At 41.9% G+C, this 6,636-nt stretch overlaps 1 pseudogene; it reads right to left on the reverse strand.

Annotated features, from left to right (window-relative positions):
* Positions 1 to 1,066: 1,066 nt before the first annotated feature.
* Positions 1,067 to 2,664, reverse strand: LOC128112618 (actin, cytoplasmic 1-like; annotated as a pseudogene).
* Positions 2,665 to 6,636: the final 3,972 nt, after the last annotated feature.

Below are 6,636 nucleotides of genomic sequence, written 5' to 3' on the forward strand. Positions count from 1 at the left end.
GACATGAATTTAAGTCTAATTTTTCTAAGTATTTCTTCTGTATGTTCGCTCTTACTACCAATTGATAGTTCAGTCTTGAACTATCAAATATCCACATATCATGCTTTGAACAGCATTGCTCTTGGAATTCCAGTTAAAGAATAACCTGGTAGTGTTGAATCCACGAGAACAAAAGTTGTATTTGTGTTCATTCAAATCTGAAAGTGTGTGCACTTAGGACAGCGCCTACCATTTCTTCTCCAAAGCAATAACAAATCAACATTTCCAATTGACAGAATAGACTGAAAAGTGAGTAACTCAATCTTAAAAGATCAATTTAGTTATACTTTCCACCTATCCAGATTCATTTTTCCATACAAATTCCAGATCCTTGTACTCAGAAAAGGATGCAATACAAAGGCCATAAAAATACAGTATGACAAGAGACAACTATACTTCAGGAGTTTCCTGTTGTCCTGTTTGATCCCTGGGTACCACATGGTGGAAAGAAAGAACAAACTTTCCCAAGTTATCCTCTAACCTACACACACACACACACACACACACACACACACACATTAGATAATGATACATGATAGATAGATAGATAGATAGATAGATAGATAGATAGATAGATAGATAGATAGATAAAATAGAAGAAATATGTTCATTAAAAATAGACATTAAGAGGGGCTGGAAAGTGGCTCAGCAGGTAAGAGCATTTGGTTCCTTGCAGAGAACCTAGGTTTAGTTCCCAGCAATCACATGGTAATTCACAATTATTCTTAAGTCCAGTTCCAGGGGATCTGGCACCCTCTTTTAACCTCCTCTGGCACTAGGTACACACATGGTACACATACATACAGGCAGGTAGAATACTCATATACATGAAATAAATATTTAATAAGTTTATAAACAGACATTTAAAATCTTCAAATTTAGGAAACAGAGGCTGGAGACATGCCCTGAGAAGTAAGGCTACATAAATTTCTCTTCACTGTTTTGCACAAGATGAGAGACTCTGGGAAGAAAGTGATTGTGTTTGGATATGAGATTCTAAAGAGCATGAAGATGAACTGGAGTCAACCTACTCCTGTTGGCTGATCCACTTCACTGGAATGTGGACAGTGAGGCCAAGATGAGCCTGTGCTCAGGAGGATCAATGATCTTGATCTACATCATTCTGGGAGCCAGAGCAGTGGTCCCCTGTGTCCTGCCAACCATATCTGGATATATGGTGAGGCCACTAGACAGAGCTGTGCTGGCACAGAGGTCTTTGTGGATGTCAACATCACAATTCATGGTGGAATTGACTATGGTTTCATGGATGCCACAGGAATCCATACTCAGGAAGGAAAACTGGAAAAGAGCCTCGGGGCCCTGGAACTGCTCGTTGCCAATAATGATGTGGCTGTCAGGCCGCTCATAGCTCTTCTCTAGGGAAGAAAGGGATGCAGCAGTGGCCCTCTCTAGCTCAAAGTCCAGTACAACTGTTAGGGGTCTGGGATTGCTCAGAGATTCATCATGACTATGAATAAATGTTAATAAGAAGGGGATTTATTAAATACTGGCGCTGGATACTCATGGCACCAGACCCGCAAACGACAGCGCTCACAGGATGCAGCAGCTAGCCACATCAGTCCAAGGTTTATAGAGTCAAAAACCACAAGATTACATGTATTCTGTCTACGTGTCGGCAGGGTCTAATTTTAACATAAATGTCTTGCAGTTGTCCTAGTCATTGAACAAGTAAGCAAGTTTGATTACAAAAGCAAAAATACAGTCTTATCTTGCTAGAACAGCAAATTTTTTTTTTATTTATTTCTTTATTATGCAGACAGTGTTCTGCCTGCAGGCCAGAAGAGGACACCAGATCCCATTACAGATGGTTGTGAGCCACCATGTGGTTGCTGGGATTTGAACTCAGGACCTCTGGAAGAACAGCCAGGGCTCTTAACCTCTGAGCCATCTCTCCAGCCCCAGAACAGCAAATTTTACAAGATGGGTTGATTTAAGAAGTCTTCAACACTTGAGGGAAAGGGAAGTAGATTGCTAGGGTACCAGCTGAACAAACTAGGGGCTTACATGTTAGAGGCATTTTTTGCTTTTTGGTATCTCAAGCATAGTAAGTCTAAACATTAAATGTAATGCTGAACATCACAGCAACATACCACAGCTTCTCCTTGATGTCATGCATGATTTCCCTCTTGGCTGTGGTGTTGAAGCTGTAGCCCCACTCAACCAGGATCTTCACAAGGTAGTCTATCAGGTCATAGCTAGTCAGGTCCAGATGCAGGATGACATAGCAGAGAACTTAGCCCTCATAGATGGGCACAGTGAGGATGGGCCTATCTCCAGAGTCATCACAATGCCAGTGGTTCCACCAGAGGCAGACAGGGACCGCATGGCCTGAATGTCTACATACATGGCTGGGGTGTTGAAGATCTCAAACATGATTTGGGCCATCTGTTCACAGTTGGCCTTGGGGCTTAGGGGCACCTCAGTGAACAGCATGGGATGCTCCTTAGGGGCCTCACACCACTCATTGTAGAAATATGGTTGTCTCCATGTCATCCCAGTTGGTGACAATGCCATGTTTGATGGAATACTCAGTGTCAGAGTGATTCTCTTGCTCTGGGCCTCATCACCTATGTAGGAGTCATTTTAGCCCATGCCCGCCATCATGGCCCAAGACTAAGGGGAAGATGGCCCAGAGTGTCATTGCCCACTGTAGCTAGAGTTTTCCTGCCTGGCCCACAGTCAGGACAAATCTCTCTCACCTGCCAGTCCCACAGCCACTCAGACCCGATCAAGTAAACACAGAGACTTATATTGGTTACAAACTGTATGGCCGTGGTAGGCTTCTTGCTAACTTTTCTTACAGCTTAAATTAATCCATTTCCATTAATCTATACCTTGCCACATGGCTCGTGGCTTACCGGCATCTTCACATGCTGTTTGTCATTGTGGTGGCTGGCAGTGTCTCTCTGACTCAGCCTTCCACTTCCCAGCTTTATTCTCCTCCTTGTCCCGCCTACACTTCCTGCCTAGCCAATGGCCAATCAGTGTTTTATTTATTGACTAATTAGCAACACATTTGCCATACAGAACATCCCACAGCAGCCCACAAAGTTGGCATAACATATGCTGGAGCTGCTGTAGACAAGGAGCATGGGGATATAGTTATCCATGGCAAACTGGTGGTGAGTGTGAACTTCGCAGGACAGTCCCCATTTCACTCTTAACTATATAGAACAGATCTCTGAGTTAAAGGCCAGCCTGGTCTACAGAGCAAGTTCCAGGACAGCGAAGGATACACAGAGAAACCTTGTCTTGAAAAACAACAGATAGACGAATGGATGGATGGATAGATAGATAGATAGATAGATAGATAGATAGATAGATAGATAGATTTTTTAACTGAATATATTGCTATCTTTGTATTTAGTAGTAAAATGTGTAGAATTAAATGTGAGTTTATTTTTAAAGGCATAAAAATGTTAAAGTAAACGCTTTACTTACTGGGGGAAAAAAATCCTGTCCTAATAGTCCTTTCATATTTGCACTTTGCAGTCCCTGTATCTGAACAGGTAAAGGAAACTTGGGCCTCTTTCATAAGTATTGTCTATATGAATTGCCTTTCTTGTTGCTCTAATTTTAAAACCCAACAAAATCAATGAATTTAACAAAGGATGGGGTTACTTCGGCTCACATTTTAAACAAGTTGTGTTTGCCATGGCAAGAACGTCATGGAGAAACAAGGAGCATAGGAGTGTGCTGACACGTAAGGGTTGGGTCTTTAGTGCTGTTGCCGATGCTGCTGCCCCTGGCACTGGCTCTGCTCGTTGGCATGAGTTTTTAAAGGTTCCCTATCCAGCGCCTGACATCTGTTGCTTCCTCTCCCCGATGCCTTTCACAGCTGAAAATCGGGTCCAAATACTTCTGAAGTATAATTTTGTCTCTTGTCCCTTTGACTTTGAGATTTGGTGGCAAGAGAAGTTCAAGCTAGGATAACCAGAGGCAGCAAAGATCTAGTTAAGTCAGGGAATGCCATCTGCCTTGAGTGTAAAGCCATGAGGAACAAAGAGCCTGAGAACCCATGTGTCCAGGGGAGCTTCATTTTACTGTGGTCAGTTTCTAAATGAAAGCAACCACTAAGCACTTACAGCTCCACTCCTCAGTGCTTCTTTGAGTGCCCCCGTACACACTTAACCTCTAGCTTTTTCTGGGGTAGGAACCATAGACCATTGTGAGAGATTGGTTTAATCAACAATTTAATAGCACATTCTGATCACTGTATTATGGATGGCAATTTTAGCACATTAAACCGGGTATGGTATTAGAGACACGGAAGATACCTTTTGAAAGATTTGCTGTCCACATCCACAGATGTGTTGTATGCTGTGAGAGTGTGTGTATGAGTGTGAGTGTGTATGTGTCAGAGAGCATGCCTGTGTCTGCAAATGAGTGTATGGTGTGTACAAAAGAGAAGGGGAGAATGTATCCTCACAGACAATTCCTCCCTAAGGCATGGAAACAGCTGAATTTCGTTATTACGAAATGTCACTTTTACCATGATGAAAGCAGGTTCATATTCAGGACAAGCCCATCTGTGGGGCAAATCCTCCTTTGGGGCTGAGTGCACATCTGTTTGCGCTGGGAAAAGGCACTCCACTTCCTGTGAGGGAACCTGCTTCTCCAGCAATGCCTTCTAGGTCACAGTCATCTCAGAGCTACTAGACAGCTTGAAAGCAAACATTTCTTGTTTCTTGTTGAACACACCCAAGCACTTTCTTCCCCTACAATGAAAGGTTTAATTTGGAGCCAAGAGACTGTGAAACCAGGTTTTAAAATAGATTGTTTCTTTATTCTGGTTGTTTAGAGAGTGCATATGTTTCAGCTCCTGGGTAAATTATAGGCTCTGAAGGCTTCATGGAGCGATTTCGTTTTCAAGCTGACTTAAAAGGATTTCACCTTTTTTTTCTCCTCAGTTCACATCATATTCCCTGATGAAAACCAGCAGAGGAAGTATGCATTTCCTTCTTCCCAAGTCACGTGTGTAACACGGGTGCTGGTCTGAGTCTTAGCTTCTAGGGCTCTCTTCTGCATTAGCAGAACAAGAGGGCACCAAGAATGCCTGCAGAAGTGTGGCCCTGAGGACAGAACACCATGTCCACATTGACCAGTGCCAGGGAGTGGATAGAATCCAAGGTAAACTGAATCCTAAGCCTGAGAAGAAAGAGAAACGTTCTGCAGAGTCTCAGCACAGCTTTCATGATTTAAGATATAAGAAAGTGACAAGAAGAAATCCATTGTTCTATTCTACATGATACAAATAAGGAAAACTTGCATGGATCTGAAAAGTCAGTTGTCTGAGAAACAATGGATAAAGAGCAGTGATGTCTACTTTTAAAGTGGAGGTTAAGAAATATTGGGACTGGATAAGAGGAAGCCATTGGATATTTTAAATTTTTGTTTGATTTTTTATGAATAGTGATTTTTCAGCCTTTTTCCTCCTGAGTGTTATATGGTTCATCATGTTCAATCTTCACTGCAGCTAAAAAGCGCCCTGGAGAATCTGTTCTCTCTGTCCCAGACGCCCTCCCCAACTCCTAACTAATCATTGGATGCCTTCTCTGGGTGTTATGAGTATGTTAAAAATCAGTTTCCCAAGGAAATCTCTCTTAGGTTCCTTCACAAACCTTGGAGAAGTTACATTCTGAGAACCTACTTCTACATCTCCAAAATTAGCAAGGGGAAGCAATCTTTAATACCATTTCTGTTTCCAGTTCTTGAATTCGCTTCACAAGTGCTCCAATACCCGGGCCTCCCTTGGTAATCTCTACCTCGCCGCACTCTGCAGGCCCGCTTCAAGCTCCTACATTCCTAAATCAAGATATGCTTGTGAGCAACACACACTGTCACTACAAAACCTTCCTCTAGACTCTGAATATTGTTTAATGTTGATTGCTTATGCCGTGAATGTTTAAGACTTCCCAAATGTTTCTGCAGTAAACAAATGCCCTAATCAATGTTGTAATTAAAAGGTTTTAATATAGTGATGTATGAAAACACAGCTGAATATTTTATTTACTTGAAAAGGTTGAGAGAGAAATCTCTGCTTATAATACCTCTAAATTTCAGCCAAAACAGTTTTGGATAAATGATTAATTAACAAGTGGGTAAAACTGTCTTCCAGTGGGGCATGAACTGATATTTTTCTGTCTTAGAGACACTTCACAAAGGGCTATGCATCTATTCTGTATAAAGGGAATAATAGAATGCAAGTGACATCTTAGCCATACATTCCCTATGTCTAGCTTGTTGGTATTTTGATGTAGTAAAATATGTAAGAGTGGGCACTTGGTGAGCATTAGATCATTGTAGGTATGACCCTGGGAGGAACTGGGGGCCCCTGATTTGATCCATTTTTCCCTCTCTTATTTCTTATCATTGATGTGCCACCTGGCCACAGTCCTGAGAGGTAGGAGGACAACAGACCATGGTTGCAACTTTCCAAACAAATGGGAGAAAATGAAACTTTGCTCTTTATTAGTTGATTTACTTCAGGAATTTGTTAAAGTAACAGATGGCTAATGTTCCACCTTATCATCCAATGCTAATGAAAATAGAGGAAATTAATATTGGAACACCAAA

Source organism: Peromyscus californicus, unplaced genomic scaffold (assembly GCF_007827085.1).
Source record: "Peromyscus californicus insignis strain IS unplaced genomic scaffold, ASM782708v3 Scaffold_17__1_contigs__length_78620276, whole genome shotgun sequence".
Taxonomy (NCBI): Eukaryota; Metazoa; Chordata; class Mammalia; order Rodentia; family Cricetidae; genus Peromyscus; species Peromyscus californicus.